The sequence below is a fragment of the Equus caballus genome, unplaced genomic scaffold (genome assembly GCF_041296265.1).
Source record: "Equus caballus isolate H_3958 breed thoroughbred unplaced genomic scaffold, TB-T2T haplotype2-0000713, whole genome shotgun sequence".
NCBI classification, from domain to species: Eukaryota; Metazoa; Chordata; class Mammalia; order Perissodactyla; family Equidae; genus Equus; species Equus caballus.
The window spans coordinates 218,627-243,070 of record NW_027221973.1 but is presented as its reverse complement, the minus strand read 5'-3'; the positions used below and the strand labels follow the sequence as shown (position 1 = coordinate 243,070).

Genomic DNA, 24,444 nt, shown 5'->3' with positions numbered 1-24,444 from the left:
GGAATGTAGGTTAAGAGAAGAAAAGGATCCTGCAGCAAACCGTAAACACTATGTCATTTATATAGGAGGAAGGGTGGAAGAGAAGTAGACAAAGGCATAAAGTAGCACTCAAAGAGGTATGAAAAAACCAAAAGAGTGTGTTATCATAAAAGCAAAGAGAAGAAAATGTTTCAAAAAAAAAGAACATAATTTCTATTAATATTACTAAAAGTTCTTGTAAAATAAAAACTTTAGTGTCCAACGAATTTGACAAAATAGAAATCACTGGGGTCCTTCCTTAGCAAGAGCAGTTCAGATGGAAAGTGAGAGACAAAAGGTGGACGAAATGAATACGGAAGAATTGATGGAGGAGAATTCCATTAAATGTGATTTACGAGAAATGCAGCATTCCCACTCAGAACATAGCATGTCATTCCAATTATTCAGACGACAGTCTTCAGTAACACTTTAGTGTTTTCTTCATATAAGCCTTAAGGTTTTCTTTTTGTATGTATCTTTGGTTGTTTCAGGTTTTCAATTCTTATGAGTGGGTTCTTTTAAAAACTCTTTTAAAAGAAACACAACTTTATCATATACACACACACATATCCTGATAAGATTGGCTTTTGTCAATAATAATGAACACATTCATTTATACTTTAATTTTATATTTCTGTTTACGTTCTTACATTTTTAATATTTTTCATTTTTTGTTTACATTTATATTTCCACTAGTTATTGTCTCAACTATTTGTTTCAGAATGTAAAGGTACACTATGAGATATACAAAGAATTCTAAACTAGTATAGCATATATTAATAAGCAAAAAAAACGAAAAGCATAACTTACCATCTCTGAACTAGAACTGAAACAACTATCTGTGGGCCTTGGAGAGTAACTGGTAGACCAACTACTCTGTGAAGACTCAAGATCTGAAAACGAACATTTAACTCATGAAGAATGGTATTTATTAATACTCTACTAAATATATACACAGGCAGCAGATATCAGCTGGTAAAATAAGTTTAGCTAACATACTGCAGAGCATTTTAAAAGTGTGCCAAAACTAGTTAAAACTTGAGAAACTCTGCATCTTGAATTTCTGACAGAGTATTACGGGTTTATTCTACACTTAAAAGTTTTTCATCTACAAGTAAAATAAGGGTACATAAGGCAAGAAAGGAGAACAGAGAAAATTCATTTGTTTTTTTCTAATATATGAACAATGTTTTATGAAGAAATAATTTAAATAATAATTTAAAGTGTCAACCTACAGGAAGGAGGAATAAGGCAATTTATTAAGTCCAAAAGCACCAGATATTTGCTAATCTAATAAACAAAGCTTCCTTGTACAATAAAAGCTGTATTTAAAAAATCAACTCAAAGCATCCAGTCCGATATTCTTTCATTATGTGCTTAATGTGTTCTCTTATGATAGCAAGTAAAGTTTAAAAATAGGCCTGAGAAGTAGGTCATGACTCCTCACAATGCATAAATACTGTAGACCAAGAGGGACGTGCATTCACACTAAAGTAGCAACAAAAACAACAAAAAGTACCTACCACCAAATCTAACAAGAGACATGCAGAATCTACTTGAGGAAAACTTTAAAGTGCTTAAAGGTGTTCTAAACAACTATTGAAGATGCAAAATTAGGCTGAATTAACAAAAAGACATCCCTTGTTCTTAGATAGGTCTACTCAACATCATTAGTATGATAATCCACACTAAATCAATATATACACTTAGCATTTTCCTGATAAAACTAAAATATTTCTTTGGAGCTACACAAGTTGATTTTAAAGTTTATATAAAAAACAATCAAAATTAGCCAGAAAAATTCTTTAAAAAGTACAAAGGGAGGTGTAACTGTTTTAGAAATTAAGCATACTATAAAGCACTTACCATAAAAATAGTACAGTATTAGCACACAAAGATTAGGAAAGACCAGTAGAACAGTAAAGAAAGCCCAGCACATATGAAAAGTTAGTACATAAAAAAGGTGGTATCACAAATGCCTAGGGAAAAGATGCATTTTAAAAACCTGAATCAATACACATCTCACACCTTAAATCACAATAAACTCTAAATGGATTAAAGATTTAAGCGTAAAAATATAAAATCATACTAACACTAGAAGAAAACATTAAGTGAATTCATTTAACCTGGGAGTGTAGAGTCTTTCTAATCAAATCCAGAAGTATAAAAGAAAAGATGAATAAAATCAACCACATAAAAAAATACATTAATCCTTTGGCAAAGCAGGAGATATCATAAGCAAAGTCAAAACAAATCAAAAACCAATAATAAACTAGGAGGAAATATTTGTGACATATCACAAAGACCTAAATCTCTTTAATATATAAAGAGTTCTTAAATATCAAGAAAAAAAATACCAAAAATTCAATTGGTCAAAAGACATGAATGGAGACTTTAAAGAAAAAGAAATGAAAACAGACATTAAATATTTTTAAAAGACGCTCAACTTCACTTATAGAAAAAGAAAAGCAAACTTAAACTGCCATCTATACGTCTGTCTACCTATCTATTTTTATAAAACTCACAAAAATTCCCAAGTTTGAACACAATCCCTATTGGTGAGGCTGTGGAATAAAAAGGCACATTTCTGGTGAGATTGCCAAATGATGCAACAGGGAATTTGGTAATATCTATCAAAATTGAATTTTGGCAATAATAACTACACAAAAAAACAATGTATCCCCCCTTTGACACAGCAATCCTACTCCTAGAAATTATACTGAAAATGTACCTCCACAATTAAGAAACATATACACAAAGTTGTTCACCAAGCATTGTTTATAAGAACGCAATACTGGAAACAAGCCAAATGTCCACCAACAGGGCATGACTGAATAAACTATAGCCCATCCACAAAATAGATTACCAAAATTGTCATAAATAAGGGATGAAGAAATGTCTAGTACTAAGATGGAGAAATCTATAAGAAACTTACTAAATAAATGAATCCATTTAATTCATCTATAAAATATCCTATATTATACAAAATATCCTATACTACATTTAAGTGAGAAAAGTGGAGAACTAAGACCCATGTGAATATGTGTGTTTATATATTCTTAGGCTTTATTTTGAAGAAAAACAGAACACAACAAAACATAGTAAAATGATAAACCATAAACCAATAAAAAAGTTACTCATATGAGGCAAAAGGAAATAGGGCAGACAAGATAGGATAGAAACCAGACTACTGGTTTACACTTCAAAAATTTAAATTAAATCCAAAAGAAAAAAGTTGATAAAGATTTCTAGGTATCCTAGCAAAGTAGATATCCGAAAGAATCATTCCATCACAGAATATCTAAAAAGTACCACAAACTATTTTTCATAAAAAGACAGTATAGACTAAAATGACCACTCAAATATGAAGTATTTGCTACACACAGCCTACAAGCAATTAGAATCTAGTATATATATATGAAAGATATATAGGATATATACATATATATCTACATATAGAAAAGATATATCCTATAAGGAAAGCCAAACTTTCTAAAAGAAATATGACCAATAGACATGAAAGGTATTTCACAGATAAACAGGGGTGGCAAATCAACCTAATTAATAATGGGAAATATAAATTAAAATTACAATGAAATACCAGATTCCAACAATGATAAAAAGCTGATCCAGTGTTAGTGAGAATATGGAACAACTAAGAGTCTTAGCTCCTGCAAGTGGGAGTTTAACCTGGCACAACTACTTTATAAAACAATTTTGTATTACCTAGAATAGATGAAGATGCGCATAACATTTGAACTAGCCAATTCTACTCCTTGACTCATATTCAAGAGAAATTTTTTATACATGTGTGCCAGGAGAAATGTCAAGAATTGTCCAAGTAGCATTGTTTATTATAGCAAAATATTCAAAACAATCTAAATAACCAATGCCAGAAAATGTATAAATTGAGGTACATTCACACAACAGAAGGTTGCATAGCAGTAAATAAATAATCAAGTATATTAGAGTCACAAATATCAGAGTGGGTGAACAAAGAAAAGCAAGTTGCAGCAAAATATATAGCATTTGTCTCAATCTGTGAACAGTTCAAAACCAAGCAATGTAAAAGTCTATGTGTGATACCATAAAAACAAATTCAGGATAATAGTTACCTCTAGGGGGCAGGATAGGAAATGCAATTGAGAAGATCTTCAAATGTACTGATTACGTATTATTTCTTAAGCTACAAAGTGAGTACAAGGGTATCTATTTTACTATTATTCGCTAAAATGTACATATATGTTACATATATTCATCATGTATAACACATTTTATAAAAGATAAAAGTAGTTTTGAAGACAATTGCATTACTAGTATATTCTAAGATATCTAGGAAACATATTTGCCGGCAAAAACCTAAAAAAAAAAGCACTTAAAACAATTTCCACTTAAATGTTAGTTTTTTTTAAAGAAAAAAATTCACTTATACTGACAGACTTTCATAGTAGAGGTTGGCCTGCCTTTTAAAGAACACATTCCTCCTTTTTCCATCAGAATCTAAAAGAAAAATGAAATTTAAGAACTCCTAAGTATACACAATAATATCCACTTATAGCTCCCTTTTCACCCCATCAAATCATTTTACAGTACTCTTCCTTCATATTACTTTAATTCCACAAAGATAATTTTAAACTCCCAAAGAAAAATTTGCCTATGACAAACAATAAAACAAAACAAAATTGAAATTCATTTAGAAACAGCAAGCAACAGAAGAGACACTTGATAAGAAATGAATTGACAAAAAAGAAAGGATTCAGGTAATCATAACAAATGCAGCTGAAAAAAGGAAAAGATACTAAAGCAATTTGGAGATTTATTCTGTTTTTCTTTTTCTAATTTGTTAAGTTGGATATCAGTTCATTTATTTTCAGGTTTTTTAAATAGTAAAAGCTCTTAGAGGTATCAATTTTCTACAGAACACACCATTGGTTTTGGTTTTCATCAATCTCTATGTAATTTGTAATTTATTTTCATTTCCTTTTCTTTTTTTCTTTTTCAAAACCAGAGTGTTTCTTAATTTTCAAGAAGATAAGGGAGGTTAAGCAACTTCTTTTCCTCTTCTTTAGTTCTAATTTAATGAATTTTTTATTAGAGAATATGGCTATGAATCTCTCCTTAGATAAATCTCTTAGACTTTCTTTGTGGCTTACTACATGAATTAGGTTTGCAAATATAGTAGGGACTTATAGAACACATATATTCTCTGTTGGTGGGATATACAGTTTTTGATAGACAGATAGGTAGCATAAAGGAGAAACCATCTAGTTGTTCACCAAACATGTTTCCCTTTCCTTTTAAGCATACAGCTAAAACACATTTCCTACCCTCCCTTGGAGTTGGTTTGGACACGTGATTTAAGTTCTGGTCATGGGCAAAGTGGTGTACACCACGGCCAGTGCTGGCCCATAAAAATTTTCTCCACAATCCTCCACTTCCTTTTCCCTTCTGCTATACCCAGTATCAACAAGTTGGAAACCTACCAGTTGAAGATACCAGAGTCCCTACCAGCTTGGAGCCCTGAATAACTTTGTCGAGCAAAGCCTCTTTTCTAACCTCACTATTTAATCATTTAAAAAGCCTTGTACATTCAACTCTTAGAATATTCAAGCCCCAAACCTGCACCAGTAAGACACAAGCTGAGAAAGCTATATAGACCCCCAAGACAGGCAAACACTCCAATATCCACTTCAGATCTGTTGATAGAGGATAACAGACAAATAAAATGGTCCCAAAGAGAAGAAACTAAATTATTTAAGGAATTTCCCCATCCTCTAGGATAGCAAGATTTTCACACAATGTCTGCCCAGCAGGATTTCATGATCGGTATGGATCAGTAACTCTGTATCACCTCTTCTTCTCCTTTCTGAATGGGCTTTTCATTGAATTTTTACTCTCCTTGTTTCAATAATATATATTTTATTTATATATATCTTGCCATCTTTTTATTTTTAACCTCTATTATTATGTTCTACATGTTTCTTGAAAAACTATAAAGATTATTTTTTCTTCTCAATTTGATATTCTTTGAATCTTGTTAAGAAAAATCAACCTCTTTATATTTCACATATTAATTGCTAAGCAGGTTTCATTCCTTACATTTTACCTTTCCCATTTATCTAAACGTTATTTCATTCTTTCCCATCTTGATCAGGTTTCCTAGTGTGACATCCCCACTCCCTTGAATTCTGAATATCTTCTACGTGTCTTTATTTCTCTAGTGATTACCTTCCCATTGGTAACAACCATAATTTAAATCTTATTCCTCTACTACTTTAAAATTAAATAAGCTCCAGTTCAAGATGGCAATGTAGGAGGATCCTGAACTCACCTCCTCCCACAGACACACCAAATCTACAGCTACATACAGAACAACTTCCTCTGAAAGAAACCCCAAAACAAGCTCAGAGACTCCTATACATCAGGGGAATGAGAAAAAACCCACAGTCAAATGGGTAGGAGAGGCCGAGACACAATCTTACCATAACCCCACCCTGGGCATGGTGATCCACAACCAGGAGGGAACCCACAACTCTGAGCTTCTCCCCAAGGAGTGAATGGCTTGACCCTCATATCTGGTACTTGAACTTTTAAGACCTTCACCAAAGAGATAAGCCCCCAAAATGTCAAGTTGTGAAAGCCAACAGGGCTTGTGTCCATGAGACCCACAAGGCTACACGGAACTGAAAAACAGTTCCTAAAGGGCTCGCACAGGCTCACCATGCTGCACCCCAGGGCCTAGAGCAGAGGCAGCTCACTGACTATCCAGTCTTTCTGTGAAACAAGCCTGTTAGCTTATCCTCATAGCTGCAAACTAAGAGTCAGGCTTCTAATTAAACTCACATCTAAGGGCTGACTGTAATCCTCTCCAGTGAACTCGGAGGCTGGGTACCATCTTTCCACTCTCCCGCTGCCTCGCTCATGGTCACCAGTACCTTGCAGAATGGAACTTACATTTGAGGGTCCCACAGGACTGTAACAAATGGAGAAAGAGTTCCTAACTGGCTACCCTCCAGGGCAAAGCAAAGAGACAGTAGATTGAATCGCACCCCAATCCTTCTGTGAGAGAAGCCTATTTGCTTATCTTAAATCTTTGGCCTAAGGAGCAGGCTTCTAATTTAACACACATCTACAGGCCTACTGAAATATTCTCCTAAGACCATAGAGCCCAGCGGGCACCATCTTCACAGTCCAACTCTGCCTTGCTCCAAGTCACCAGTATCTCCCAGAAAAGAGCTTGTGCACATTGTCTGGAGGCCCAGTTTTCACAGCTGCCACCCATGGGATGCCCCTTGATCAGCTGGCTCTGGTGGCCAGCAGGGCTTGTGTTCATAGATTCAACAGGATGTCAGCAAACAAACAGTTCTTATATGGCTATCACACCAGGGCTCAGTGCAGACGAGCACACAGAAATGCTCATGTCAAAGTCTTCCCATGAATGAGGTATATTTACATACTTCAAAAGCTGCTGCATCAGGGTCCAGTTTCCAATTAGACTGAATCTAGATGTTGACTGAGATCTTCCCTATTGGGACACCGGCAGGTTTTTGCACACCCTCAAATACTGGGAGCCACTAAAAATAAAGTAGACTGCTTGAACAACCACAAAGGTTTGAGAGACAAACAAGAGCTACAGCAGGGTTGAAACATAAGGTTCATCTCCTGCACGAGGCCACTTCTTCAAGACTAGAGAGGTGGCTGTTTTACAGAATGCATGGAAACCAACACAGAGAATCAAGGAAAATAAAGAAACAGAAGAAGACATTCCATATGAAAGAACAAGATAAAGCCTCAGAAAAAGACCTTAATGAAATAAGTGATTTACCTGATAAAGAGTTCAAATTAGCCATCATAAAGATGCTCACCAAGGTCAGGAGAAAAATACATGAACAAAGTGAGAATTTCAACAGAGAGAACATAGCGTAGAACGTATAAGAAAAACACCAAAAATAAATCACAGAGCTGAAAAATACAATAGAAAGGTACAAAAGAAGACTAGATGAAGCCAAAGAAAGGATCAGTGAACAAAAAGACAGGGCAGTGGAATTTACCCAATCAGAGGAGCAAAAAGAAAAAGGAATGAAAAAGAATGAAGATAGCACAAGGAACTTATTGACAGCATCAAGTGGACTAATATTTGTATTATAGGGGTCCCAAAAGAAGAAGGGGGCAGAAAATTTATCTAGAGAAATTATGACTGAAAATTCCCTAACGTGGGGAAAGAAACAGACATCCAGATCCAGGAAGCCCAGAGAGTTCCAAATGAGATGAACTCAAAGAGACCTCACCAAGACACATTATAATTAAGTTATCAAAAGTTAAAGACAAGGAAAGAATCTTAAAAACAGCAAGATAAAAACAACTTGTTACATCCAAGGAAACCCTCATAAGACTATTAGCAGATCTTAAGCAGAAACTTTGCAGGCCAGAAGGGAGTGGCACAACATATTCAAAGTGCTGGAAGAAAAAAACTGCTAGTCAAGAATACCCTATCCAGCAAAGCTGTCCTTCAGAATAGAAGGAAAGATAAAAAGTTTTCCAGACAACCAAAAGCTAAAAGAGTTTATCATCACTAGACTGGCCTTACAAGAAATGTTAAAGGGACTTTAAGCTAAACTGAAGGGCCCTAAATCAGTAACAGGAAAACATATAAAATTATAAATCTTACTGGTAAAGGTAACTATATAGTAAAATTCAGAATAATCTAATGTTGTAGGTGATGGGTTAATCACTTATAAAGCTAGTATGAAGGTTAAAAGATAAAAGTACTAAAAATAACAACTACAATGATTTGTTAATAAATACACAAGATAAAAAGATATAAGTTGTGACATCAAAAACATAAAACTTGGGAGGGCAGTAAAAATTTAGATCTTTAGAATGCATTCAAACTTAAGTTTTTAAGAACTTAGAATGTTATAAGTTGTTTTACAGAAGCCTCATGGTAACACAAAGCAAAAACCTACAGTAGATACACAAAAGATAAAGAAAAAGGAATCCTAAGCACACCATTACAGAAAATCATCAAATCACAAAGAAAGAAAAAAAGAAAAAACAAAGGAATTACAAAACAGAAAAAAATGAACAAAATGGCAATAAGTCCACACCTATTAATAATTACTTTAAATGTAAATGGACTAAATTCTCCACTCAAAAAATATGGAGTGGCTAAATAGACTGAAAAAACAAGATCCATCTATATGCTGCCTATAAGAAACTCACTTCAGAGGTAAGGACACACACAGTCTGAAAGTAAAGGGACAGAAAAAGATGTTCCATGCAAATGAAAACCAAAAAAAAACCTGGCATAGCTATACGTATATCACACAAAATAGACTTTAATACAAAGAGACTTGGAGACAAAGAGAGTAATAAGAGACAAAGAAGGTCATTATATAGTCATGCACCACATAAAAACGTTTCAGTCAACAACAGACTGTGTATACAACAGTGATCCTTTAAGAAAATTAACATATAGTCTAGGTGTGTAGCAGGCTATACCATTGAGGTTTGTGTAAGTACTGTAAGAGAGGAAGAAATTTTCCTCTACTCTTCTAGGTTTTTCTGGCTGATCTAAAAATTAAATTGACACGAGACAAATTAACAGGAGAAAAACAAAAGTTTAATAACATGTACACATGTGAGAAACACAATAAAACCAAGTAACTAGCCGAAGCCTTCACCTTAAATATCATCTTCAGGTAAAGACAAAATAAGATGTTGGAGATGAAGAGAGTCAGGGACTTGAAAGGGAAAGAAGGCAATTCACAGGTAAGTGAAAAGGAGCAAATGCTTAGAAAACAAGTGTTTGGCCACAGAAACAGAAGAACACAGAAGGGAGTCCAAAAATCAGGCTTTTCTAGGTGCCTTCCTGTCTATCACCTAGTTCATGTTATGCTAAGGTGATAGCTTGCTTCCTGAGACAGCTTTTTTTAATCTGAATTCTTTTAGGAAGTTAAGGGGTAGGTTACAAGACAAACTTTCTAAGTCTTTTTTTCTCAGAAATAGTCAGCCTAAAACAATCCTCACGTTAAAGAGACACATTTTGGGATGGCAAATTTTGTTCCCCTTTAGTATGCTCTATGAGGTTCTCACAATGATGAAATTGCCTACTGACATATTTCTCAGAATGTATCCCGTCATTAAGCAATGCATGACTGCATAATAATAAAGGGGTGAATCCAACAAAAGGATATGACATTTGTAAATATTTATGCACTCAACACAGGAACACCAAAATAAATAAAACAAATATTAACAGACCTAAAGAGAGAAAATATACAACAATACAACAGTAGGGGACTTTAATACCCCACTTTCATCAAAGGATAGATCATCCAGTCAGAAAATCAATAAAAACATATTGGCCTTACATGGCACTTTAGACCAGATAGACCAAACATACATACACAGAACATTCCATCCACAAGCAACGGAATACACATTCTTCTCAAGCACACAAGGAACATTCTCCAGGATAGACCATATCTTAGGCCACAAAACAAATCTTAATAAATTTAAGAAGACTGAAATCACATTAAACACGTTTTCTAACTGCAATGACGTGAAACTCAAAATCAATTACAAGAAGAAAACTGGAAAATTCACAAATATGTGGATATTAAATAACATGCTCCTGAACAACTAATGGGTCAAAGAAGAATCAAAAAAGAAATTAAAAAAATATCTTGAGACAAATGAAAATGGAAATACAACATACCAAAACTTATGGGATGCAACAAGAGCAGTTCTAAGATGGAAGTTCCTGGTGATAAATGCCCACATTAAGAAACAAGAAAGATCTCAAATAAACAACACAGCTTTACACCTCAAGGAACAAGAAAATGAACAAACTGAACCTAGTTAGTAAAAGACGGAAATAACAAAGATCAGAGTGAAAATAAATGAAATAGACACTAAAAGACACTAGAAAAGATCAATGAAACTAAGAGCTGGTTTTTTTGAAAAGATAAACAAAATTGACAAACCATTAGCTAGACTTAACAAGAAAAAAGAGAGAGGACTCAAATAAATAAAATCAGAAATGAAAGAAAAGCCGTTACAACTGATATCACAGAAATAAAATGCATCATAAGACACCATTATGATTAATTATACAACAACAAACTGGACAATCTAGAAGAAAAAGATAAATTTCTAGAAACATATGACCTACCAAGACTAATTCATGAAGCAATAGAAAATATGAATAGACTTATTACTAGTAAAGACATCAAACCAGTAATCCAAAACTTCCCAATGTCAAAAGTCCAGGACCAATGGCTTCCACTGGTGAATGCTGCCAAACATTCAAAGAAGAATTAATACCTATCCTTCTCAAACTATTTCAAAAAAGAGAAGAGGAGACAACTCTTCCAAACTCCTTTTATGAGGCCAGCATTACCCCGATATCCAAACTAGTCAAGGACACCACAAGAAAAGAAAACCACAGGACAATATCCCTGATGAACATACATACAAAAATCCTCAATAAAACATTAACACTTCAATCTAGGTGAATGGCACTATCCCATCAACTACCCATTTACCCAAATAATAAATCCAGGTCTCCTTCAATGTTTTCCTTCTCCCTTAACTAATCAACAACAACTATCAAATCAAGATCTTCTAAATCTTTGTGATAGCTCTTCCCTCATTTCCATCCTTACTTACACTGCTCAACTTCAAGCCCTCATTATTTTTTGCCCTGCCTTGAGTCATGCCACTTCTCAAATCTCTCATTGTTGCTAGAGTCAACTTTTTAATACTCAGATGTCATCAAACTCCTCTACTAAAATTTTTTCAGTGGCTCTGTTTGGTGACAGAAAATAAAACTGGTATATGTCATGTAAAGTCTTTTATGATCTAGCCCTTTATTTTGTCTAGAATTATCTTTTGCCATTCCACCATCGCTTGTAATTTACACTATAGTAGTAGCAATAACAACAACTGGAATGAAGTTACTTTGCAGCTTCTAAAATAAGCTATACTCTCTCACTTGTTAGTTTCTATCTATGTTGCTTCTTCATAGTATGAAGGCAGTTTGTCCATTTGGTAAACTTATTAATTGATATCCAGATCAAAAGTTTTCTCCTCTATTACATCTTCCTCCTGACTAGCCATGAAACTTAGAATTATTTTTTACTTGTCTCCCACTGCCCTTTGTACAAACCCCAATTGGAGCAATTTATCTAAATGTATTATATTTTTTTCTGTTTCTGTCTAGACCATAGCTTCCTAAAAACAGGTCCCATGTCCCTTCATCTCTGTACCTTGCAGAGTCTAGTGCATAACACAACTTAAGCTTCATAAGAACAAAAACTCTTTCTTCACCACTGAATCTTCAGTGTCTAGCATATAGGAGAACGACAATAAATTCTATTAAATGAATTCATGATATGTACTCAATGTACATACTGAAGACAAAAAGACAAAACAATTAATATAGTTGAAAATATACAGTCAGATAAGACAAAAGTTTGAATCCTGGCTCAAATGTGTAACTGTGAACAAGTTATTTAATCTTTCTGACTTGAGTCTCTTTTGCTGTGAAGAGCTTACAGGATCCGGCTCTTGTAGATTAGAACTAAGTGAAACAGAAACTAGTGACCTACTCAACAAGGAATTCAAACAAAATATCATGAGGATGCTCACAGATATGTGGAGAAGAATGGATGAACACAGTGAGCACATCAGCAAAGACTTGGAAGATATAAAAAAAAAACAATCAGAAATGAAGAATACAATACTCAAAATGAGAAATTCACTCGAGGGACTCAATAACAGAGTAGAGGAAGGAGAAGAACGGATCAGCGAACTAGATGAAAGACTAGAGGAAATCACCGAAGCAGAACAGAAAAGAGAAAAAAGAATTAGACAGAATGAGAAGAGAGTAAGGGAACTCTGGGACAATATCAAGCGTGCTTACATTCGGATTATAGGGGTCCCAGAAGGAGAAGAGAGAGACAAAGGGACAGAAAGTTTATTTGTAGAAATAATAGAGGAAAATTTTCCTAACCTGAGGAAGGAAACAGACATCCAACTTCAGGAAGCACACAGAGCTCCAAACAAGAGAAGCCCAAAGAGGCCCACACCAAGACATATTATAATCAAAATGCCTAAAATTAAAGACAAAGAGAGAATCCTAACAGCAGCAAGAGAAAGGCCGCAAGTGCCATATAAAGGGAAGCCCATCAGACTATCAGTGGACTTCTCAGTCGAGACCCTACAGGCAAGAAGAGAATAGCATGACATATTTAAAGGCTAAACGGAAAAAAACTACAACCAAGAATACTCTATCCATCAAGGTTGTCATTCAGAATGGAAGGAGAGATAAACAGCTTCCCAGACAAGCAAAAATTAAAGGAGTTTATCACCAAGAAACCAGTTCTGCAAGAAATGCTGAAGGGACTTATTTAAGCGGGAAAGCAATAACCACAAATAGAGATAAAAAAAATTATCAAAAAAACCCAAAACAACAACAACAAAAGACAGGCAATAAAATCACTAGTAAGGTAAAAGGACAGTAAAGGCAGCAGATCAACTACCTGTGAAGATAATATGAAGGTTAAAAGACAAATGTACTAAAATCACCTATTTCAATGATAAGAGGGTAATAGATAGACACACACTAAACACAAGACTATATATAATGTGAAAAACATAATGTGGGAGGAGGGGAGTGAAAAAGTAGAGCTTTTAGAAAGAGGTCAAGCTAAAGAGTCTATCTACTCAATATAGACTGGTACATGCACAGTATATTAAATAGGATCCTCATGGTAACCACAAACCAGAAACCTATAACAAGCAGGACAATAAGTAAGACAAAAGAAATCAAACATATTACTAAAGATAACCATCAAACCACAAGGGAAGAGAGCAAGAGAAAAAGAAAGGAACTGAGAAGAACTACTAAAACACCCAAAAAAAGAAAAAGTGACAAAATGGCAATAAATACATATTTATCAATAACTACTTTAAATGTCAATGGACTAAATGCTCCAATCAAATGCCATAGGGTGGCCAACTGGATAAAAAAACAAGATCCATGTATATGCTGCATACAAGAGACACACTTCAGACCTACAGACACTCACAAACTGAAAGTGAAAGGATGGGAAAAGATATTCCATGCAAATGGCAAAGAAAAGAAAGCAGGGGTAGCAATACTTATATCAGACAAAATAGACTTTAAATCAAAAACTGTAATAAGAGACAAAGACGGGCACTACATAAAGATAAAGGGAACAATCCAACAAGAAAATATAACACTTGTAAATATCTACGCACCCAACATAGGAGCACCTAAATATATAAAGCAATTATTAACAGACATAAGAGGAGAAATAGACAGTAACACAATAATAGTAGGGGACTTTAACACTCCACTTACACCAATGGATAGATCATCCAAACAGAAGATCAATAAGGAAACACTCGCCTTAAAGGACACATTAGACCAGATGGACTTAGTAGATATATACAGAACATTCCATCCAAAAACCACAGAGTACACATTCTTTTCAAATGCCCATGGAACATTCTCCAGGATTGATCACATATTAGGCCACAAAACAAGTCTCAATAAATTTAAGAAGATCGAAATAATACCGTGCATCTTTTCTGACCACAAAGGTATGAAACTGGAAATCAACTACAGAAAGAAAACCAGAAAAGCCACAAAAATGTGGAGATTGAACAAAACGCTACTGAACAATGATTGGGTCAATGAAGAAATCAAAGAAGATATCAAAAAATTCCTGGAGACAAATGAAAATGAAAACATGACATGCCAAAATCTGTGGGATACAGCAAAAGCAGTTCTACAAGGGAAGTTTATAGCAATTCAGGCCTACCTCAACAAAGAAGAAAAATCCCAAATAGACAATCTAAAAGCATACCTAAAGGTACTGGAAAAAGAACAACAAACAAAGCCCAAAATCAGAAGGAAGGAAATAATAAAAATCAGAGCAGAAATAAATGAAATAGAGACTAAGAAAACAATAGAAAAAATTAATGAAACCAAGAGCTGGTTCTTCGAAAAGATAAACAAAATGGACAAACCCTTAGCTAGACTCACCAAGAAAAAAGGAGAGAAGGCTCAAATAAATAAAATCAGAAATGAAAGAGCAGAGATTACAACGGACACCTCAGAAATACAAAAGATAATAAGAGAATACTATGAAAAGCTATACACCAACAAATTGGATAATCTAGAAGAAATGGATAAATTCTTAGAAACATACAACCTTCCAAAACTGGACCAAGAAGATGTAGAAAATTTGAATAGACCGATCGCCAGTAAGGAGATCGAAACAGCAATAAAAAACCTCCCAAAAAATAAAAGTCCAGGACCAGATGGCTTCCCTGGTGAATTCTACCAAACACTCAAAGAAGAGTTAATACCTATCCTTCTCAAACTCTTCCAAAAAATTGAAGAGGAGGAGAGGCTTCCTAACTCCTTCTACGAAGCAAACATTATCCTGATACCAAAACCAGACAAGGACAACACAAAAAAAGAAAATTACAGGCCAATATCACTGATGACCATCGACGCAAAAATCCTCAACAAAATACTAGCAAATCGAATACAACGATACATTAAAAAGATCATACATCATGATTAAGTGGGATTCATTCCGGGGATGCAGGGATGGTTTAACATCTGCAAATCTAACAACGTGATACACCACATTAACAAAATGAAGAATAAAAATCACATGATCATCTCAACAGATGCAGAGAAAGCATTTGACAAGATACAGCATCCATTTATGATAAAAACTCTAAATAAAATGGGTATAGAATACCTCAACATAATAAAGGCCATATATGACAAACCCACAGCAAATATCATTTTCAATGGAGAAAAACTGAAAGCTATCCCTCTAAGAACAGGAACCAGACAAGGATGCCCGCTGTCACCACTCTTATTTAACATAGTATTGGAAGTCCTAGCCAGAGCAATCAGGCAAGAAAAAGAAATACAAGGGATCCACATTGGAAAAGAAGAAGTGAAACTGTCATTCTTTGCAGACGACATGATTTTATATCTAGAAAACCCTAAAGAGTCCACTAAAAAACTTTCAGAAATAATAAAGGAATATAGTCAAGTTGCGGGATACAAAATCAATGTACAAAACTCAGTTGCATTTCTATACACTAACAACGAAGTAGTAAAAAGAGAAATTCAGAATACAATCCCATTTACAATTGCAACAAAAAGAATAAAATACCTATGAATAAACTTAACCAAAGAGGTGAAAGATCTCTACACTGAAAACTATAAAACATTGTTGAAAGAAATCGAAGAAGACACAAAGAAATGGAAAGATAGTCCGTGCTCTTGGATTGGAAGAATTAACATCGTTAAAATGTCCATACTTCCTAAAGCAATCTATAGATTCAACACAATCCCTATCAAAGTTCCAACAACATTTTTTACAAAAATAGAACAAAGAATCCTACAAGTTATATGGAACAACAAAAGACCCCGAATAGCCACAGGATTCCTGAGAAAAAAGAACAAAGCTGGAGGTATCACACTCCCTGATTTCAAATTGTACTACAAAGCCATAGTAACCAAAACAGCATGGTACTGGCACAAAAACAGACACACAGATCAATGGAACAAAATTGAGAGCCCAGAAGTAAACCCACACGTTTATGGACAGCTAATATTCGACAAGGGAGCCAAGAGCATACGATGGAGAAAGGAGAGTCTCTTCAATAAATGGTGTTGGGAAAACTGGACAGCCACATGCAAAAGAATGAAAGTACACCATTCGCTTACACCATGCACAAAAATCAACTCAAAATGGATTAAAGACTTGAATGTAAGACCCGAAACCATGAGACTTCTAGAAGAAAACATAGGCAGTATGCTCTATGACATTGGTCTGAGCAGCATATTTTCAAGTCCCATGTCTGACTGGGCAAGGGAAATAAAACAAAAAATGAACAAATGGGAGTATATCAAACTAAAAACCTTCTGCACAGCAAAGGAAACCATCAACAAAACGAAAAGAGAACCTAACAATTGGGAGAAGCTATTTGCAAACCATATATCAAATAAGGGGTTAATATCCAAAATATACAAAGATCTTATATAGATCAACAACAAAAAAACCAACAATCCAATTAGAAAATGGGCAAAAGATCTGAACAGAGATTTCTCCAAAGAGGTCCAGATGGCCAACAGGCATATGAAAAGATGCTCAACATCATTAGCTATCAGGGAAATGCAAATCAAAACTACAATGAGGTATCACCTCACTCCGGTCAGAATGGCTATAAATAACAACACAGGAAACAACGAATGTTGGAAAGGGTGTGGAGAGAAGGGAACCCTTGTTCACTGCTGGTGGCAGTGCAAGCTGGTGCAGCCACTATGGAAAGCAGGATGGAGTATCCTCAGAAAATTAAGGATAGATCTACCATACGATCCAGCTATTCCACTGCTGGGTATTTATCCAAAGAACTTGAAAACACAAAGGGATAAAGATCCTTGCACCCCTAAGTTCATTGCGGCATTATACACAATAGCCAAGACTTGGAAGCCACCTAGGTGCCCATCAAGGGACGAATGGATAAAGAAGATGTGGTATTTATACACGATGGACTACTACTCAGCCATAAGAAATGACGAAATCCGGCCATTTGTGACAACATGGATGGACCTTGAGGGTATTATGCTGAGTGAAATAAGTCAGAGGGAGAAAGTCAAATACCATATGATCTCACTCATAAGTAGAAGATTAAAAACGACAAAAAGAAAAAAAAAACACATAGCATTGGACATTGGACTGGTGGTTACCACTGGGGGAGGCAGGAGGGCAAAAGGGGTGATTAGGCTCACATGGCACTATAATTAGTGTGCGGGCGGGGAACATGATGTAATGTACACAGAATTCGAAATACGATGTACATCCGAAAAAAATAAAAATTTAAAGAAATAAAGAAATAAATGCATCTAGACTGGTTTTTCTCAAATAAACACATTATAGTTTCTGAAAAGGCAATAATTTTATTTCTAGACCTAAACTATAATTTCTCCAGAGTAAGGAAAAGTAGCCTAAAAAGAAATTTTTCAATAAAAGCTTACCTTAAATGAAAGTACACTGCAAATACTAAAATATGACATGAATTATCAACTGACTTAATTGGAAAGATAATGTAAAATGTACTTTACCTCACCAAGTCCAAAGTTCCACGACTGCTTAGAAGGCAATTCTTTCAAAGGGATGTTACCCCTAGGGTCACAAATAAGACAGTATTAAAGTTTGATTTATTCTCTCTGAAAATAATTGTTCTAAATTATGGTTCCCAAAGTTGGCTGCAGATCAGAATTATAAGGGAAGCTTTTTAAAAAATAAATAAGCTCCATCCTAAGGGTGTGGGTCAAATTTGGTATTTTGTATTTTAAAATCACCCCCTTGAGTGATTCAGTTCTGCACCCAGCTTTGAGAACCATGTTCTAAAATCACTTTCATAAAGTACATTTTAAAATTCAAGGTCTAACATGCTAATTTTTATTCATAAGTTTCTGAATACCTGGAAGTTTGACAGCAAAGAACCTAATTTTTTTATTTTATTAAATAAGTTGTGAATGTTTTATTCGTTGTGCCAATCCCATAAAAATGGCATATAGGTATTCTTTTTACAAATAGATATTTTAAATATTTCCATAAGAAAGTACTTCTAAAATAAAAACCTATTCTAATTCATGATTGTTAATTACCAAGATTTGACTAAACCACAATTATTACCAAGAAAGTTAGGACTATTCCGAAACTACAAGTTTTCTTTAATTAAGTATAACTGCAGTCCCATAAACTCTTGATATGTTTGCTTATGCCATTAGCATCTGAATTCTATTACTCCCTTGTTCTGATTCTATACTAACCAAGCCACCTTCCCATGGAGAGCTGCCAAAAATTAGAAAACATGCTTATCATGCCAGTAAACATTCCTATATAAGTAACCCTTCTATTTCTTACTGCAAATTAATAAATTGACATTCTGGTGAGTGTGTAAGTTTCTTGAACACATAAGTCAGTTTTCTCAAATCTAATTAACACTAAGATTCAGATAAGATGACGGCTTTGTGCTGGCAAATACGAGCACCATACTCTCAACTAGGATGATATTACTAAGATTCTGACAACTGGTAAGCCTTTGTAGAGGCCAGTCTGCCCACTCTGAGACAGCAACACCCCTACCTCACATTGCATCAATTCAACCCTTCAATACCCATTATACTAGATGCTGAATTGCATTCCCCAGATTTACCTGAAAACTTACAAACGGTTCACTGGATATATCTGGATTGTCTTCTGTGGTGCCTTCTCTTGGTAATCACTTTCAAATTTTCCTTTAAAAATAAAAGTATGCAGGGGCTGGCCCCGTGGCCGAGTGGTTAAGTTCGCGCGCTCCGCTGCAGGCGGCCCAGTGTTTCGTCGGTTCGAATCCTGGGCGCGGACATGGCACTGCTCGTCAGACCACGCTGAGGCAGCGTCCCACATGCCACAACTAGAGGAACCCACAACGAAGAATACACAACTGTGTACTGGGGGGCTTTGGGGAGAAAAAGGAAAAAATAAAATCTTAAAAAAAATAAATAAATAAATAAAAGTGTGCATTGAACTAAAACTCTAGCACAGACTAGTTCTTTTTTTTAAATTGGAAGCTTATTAGCATGACCCATATGGAACGAAATCACTGGTCCACACAATGTCACATAATACAATGTCACTCTATTTTCAATTTTATACTCCTCCAAATACACACACACACACACACACATATCTATATTATATATAAATATGTACTAAAAACAAAAAGACCAATAGATTATTACCCTTCTCGCGTATAACACCAACCTTTTTTTTCAGAGCTGGCTGGGAAACTATCCTTCTCAAAAGATGTACTAAGATTATTTCTTTCATGATCGTTATACTCTTTCTGATAGTTCTTGTTTGGCTGACACTTTTCTGGGTAACTTGTCTTATTAAAAGTAGAATTACTAAAAGTCAACTCTGGATTTGTAAAAGTACTTCTAATGCATCTCTCAGTGGAATGGTTTTTATCAGAACTAGTGACTGCACAAATATCTCCCATACTGTCAAAACCACACTTGTCAAAGGTTTTCTTTATACTCCACTGATCTATGTTTAATAAATTGATCACATTTTCACTAATAAAAGAGTCACAATTCTCTGACAGAAGGCTGGGTGTTGGCTGGTTCGCATCTTCAAGAAAATTTGAAGCCTCTTTCCTATTTTCTTCCAAAATATGTTGTACTGACTGTTTTTCAATAATGAAGTCTGACTGTCTTCTCTCATCCATGGTTCCACAATCTTCACCTGTAACTATATCAGGTCTTTCAGTAAGGAAATTCCGATTTCCTGGACTTTGAGATAAATAAAAACATATTTAACAAGAAAAGCATAGAAAATTTTCATTTAGAAACTTAAAGTTAAATTCTTAGAGAACATACTGAGTAGCTACTAACATTTACCTGGACTATGTTTTCAGTTTTTTATTTGAATAAATAATATTTTTTTTGGGTGGAAATTTGTCTAATGTGCCTCAGTGAGTATGAAAATAATCTACACTTAGTTTTGTATTTCAACACAAAAAAATGTGTTGAAATGAAGTATGATGTGGTTCAATTCACTGTTATATTAACAAAATATGACCAACCTATATCATGTCTTCTGTAATAAGGTCTAGTGAATACCCTAGACAACCACTGCATGTAACTGCTGCTCTGTTTAATCAGAGAAAGATATTTTGAACACACTGCAGGGAAAAATTATCCCCAGTGTTAAAACATCAAATCAGAGTTATCAGAACACTATAAAAGATATCTCTCAACCTAACAAGGATATAAAAACAACTCTGAAGTTCCCAAGGGAGAGCAATACAGATACAAATGCATATATATGTAATAAAACCAAGAGATAAAATGAATTAGATGAAAAGGTTAGCCTAGATAACTTATAAGTTCCCTTCTAATGTATAAATCATAATTCTAAGTTATGTCCAACTTGTATAAAAGAATCAAAGCTACTATACGAAATAATTAAAAATCAAGATATTCTGGGGCTGGCCCTGTGGCAGAGAGGTTAAGTTCACACGTTCCACTTCGGAAGCCCAGGGTTTCGCCAGTTCAGATCCTGGGTGCGGACCTAGCACACTGCTCATTAAGCCATGCTGACATAGCGTCCCATATCGCAGAAGCAGAAGGACCTAAAACCAGAATATACAACTATGTACTGGGGGGTTTTGGGGGTAAGAAGAAAAACAGAAATAAATAAAGATTGGCAACAGATGTTAGCTCAGGTGCCAATCTAACAACAAAAAAAAATCAAGATACTCTGGATTTTGTTGCCATTGACTATCCACAAATTTACTTAGGGGTGGGCTGTTCCAGAGATTGGAGGTACCAAAGAAATTTAGAAAAGAAACATAGACTGCTAAAACTGATTGATTTCCAATTTTATTTTTTAAGTTATTCATTAAACATCTAATGAGCAGGTCCACCTGCCGTGTTCCGGGCACTATGCCACGTATTGGGGACAGAGAGAGAAAAGAATTCAGTTTGGCATTAAAGAGAGAGAGAGATTTTGTCCAGGAATGTTCATAGACCGTGATCCTACACTGTTTCTCAATACGGGTCTTAGTGGTGTTTTGAGCAGAATAATGTTATTCTGTGATATCAAAGGCATAACCTATAGCACACAATAATATACACCATTCACACCAGAGAAACTGTATTACTTTAAATGAGAAAATAAATGTAAAAGCACTTCATAAATTAGAAAGCACACTACAAATGTAAATAATCATTTTTAAACAGCATTTTAAGCATTCTGACTCAGAAGAATCACTCACTGAGAGATCTGGAGAACAGAGAAATGTATAATGCACAGTTATTGCTCACAAGAAATAGTCCAGAAGGGGAAAGAAAAACTAGAAAGTGATAAGTGCTATTCTACAGTGTTACGACAGTAAATAAAAGAAATGCTTTTACTTGAGAAAAATCAAGTAGGTGGCATTTGAGTTGGGGACTGAATGTTGGGAAGGATTGCTACTTGTAAAGATGACAGAGAGAAATGATGCTAAAAATATAAAAGCCTTACTAAGATAAATCGATCCAACTTCTTTAACACTTTTTCCTATAGATAAAAGTTCATTCATTTACGGACTACAATATGGATAAATTCATTATCTAAATAAGCCTTTTATGTGCATTAAATAGATATTTAATGTATGCCTGCCATGTGGTAGGGAGATAATACAGCTTATATTCTAGTGAAGGAAGATAATAACAAATAAATAAGATAACTAACCATTAATAAGTACAATGGATAAAAGAAATAAACAAATAAAAAAGATAATTACAGCAGCTTTATAGGTGCTACAAGATCAAACGATGGAACAACTTGTGTTGGAGGTCCTTTTCAGATAGCTGGTCAGGAAAGTTCCTAGCAAAGAAGTGATAAATAAGCTAAAGATACAGAATGATTAGACATATAAAGAGAGGAGTATGCATACTGCAGGGGGATGGAATAAACACAAATACAAGATTTGCAGCACATGTGAGAAACAAAAAGAAGAGGAGTAAAGCTAGAATAGAATCAGTGAAAGAAAACTTACGGCCTAAGGCTTAAAAGGTACAAAAGGGCCCAGATCATGTAGAGCTTTATTTTGGAAAAGAGCAATAAGAAATATTGAAAATTGCTAAGTAGAAAAGTAAAACTCTCTTGCTTTTTGCCTTAAAAAATATCAGTCTGACTGCTGGGTGAATGCGAATATGCTGATTTCCATCTGGCCAAAATGAAGTTAGAGAAACAAGATTTAGCCTCATTGACTGACAGAATTATAAAACTGGACAAACTGTATGAGACAATGGCTTTCAGACTTGGGCCATTGGATAGAATAGGATAACGATCCCTGACAGAGAAAAAACAAGTAAGGTGAATTCTATGACTGCTCCTAGCTTATTGCTTGGAGAGAGTATCCAAGCCACAGAACAGAGAGGGGAAATCCAGTTGGAGCCCACAGATTCCCTTTGTTGAGGAAAGAGCACTGGAAGGTCAGGAAGACTGCAGAGAACAGAGTATGCAGGGCAGAGTACCATGAAGGAGAGTGCTTCAAAGAGAGAGGGCTCCAGAGATCTACAGAAAGTTCTCAAATCTTCAGCTAAGTACTGATCAGCACATGCGTATGAAGTAATTACCCAAGGCTGGGAAAAGCAACACCCAAGATGAGAAGATTGAACAATTCCAGGAACTCAAACAGAAATGGGAAAATTTTGTGTTTCCACCAGTTAGAGTGGAAAACCTCTTAATTCAAAGGAAATCTAAGAATACAAGAAGGATATTGCCTTAGCAGGGGGCAAAATTAGCCACAGAGTGAAGGTGTATCTGGTCCTGTTTAACAAAGTTTAAAGCAAGCCTTAATAAGATCATACTATTTCCAAGCAACTAAAATCCCAGAAAAACCTTAGGAAAATTTATAGGAATACAAAAATTTCCAGACCAAAAAGATGAAATTCATAATGTATACAATCTAAAAAAAAATTATCAGGAATGCAAAAAAGTAGAAAGTTACAACCCATAATGAAGAGAAAAATCAATTATTAGAAATAGACCAAGAAATGACACAAATGATAGAATTCGTAGACAAGGACATTAAAAGAGTTATCAGAACTATATTCCCTACGTCCAAAAAGATAGATGAAAGACTGAGGATGTTGAATAGAAACATGGAAGATATAAAGAAGAGTCAAAACAAACTTCTAGAGATAAAAAATATACTGAATAGATTTACACAGAGATTAGACACCAAAGAAGATACAACTAGAGAATCTGAAGAAAAAGCAATATAATCTATATAAAATGAAACAATGAGAGAAAAAAAGATGAAAATAAATAAACAGAGCATCAATAAACTGTGACACAACTTCAAATGGACTAACTTACATGTTATTAAGGTCCCCAAAGAAGAGAGGAGAGGCATAAAAAACATCCAAAAAATCAATGGCTGAATTTTCCACATTCGATAAAAACTAAGTTCACAGATCCAAGATGCTCAATGCAGCTCAAAGACAAGAAATAAAAAGAAAAGGAACATCCTAATCAATGGATAGAAATCTATGATAGAAAATCCACCATGGAGAATCTATGATAGAAAAATCTTAGAAACAGAGAAAAATTATATATTAGATATATAGATATTAAGATAAGAATGACAGTAACTTCTAGTAGGAAACAATGCAAAAGATACCTTTCAAAAAGAAAAGAATAAAAACTTACAAATACACAGAAGCTGAAAGAATTAATTACTAGCAGCCCCACACTATAAGAAATGTTAACAAAAGTCTTTCAAGGAAAATATCACCACACGGAAATCTAGATC

General features: G+C 34.7%; 1 pseudogene; it reads right to left on the bottom strand.

The window, feature by feature from the left end:
* The window catches only part of LOC111772236 (regulator of DNA class I crossover intermediates 1-like), a 70,450-nt pseudogene that overhangs the window by 2,883 nt on the left and 43,123 nt on the right, over positions 1–24,444 (bottom strand).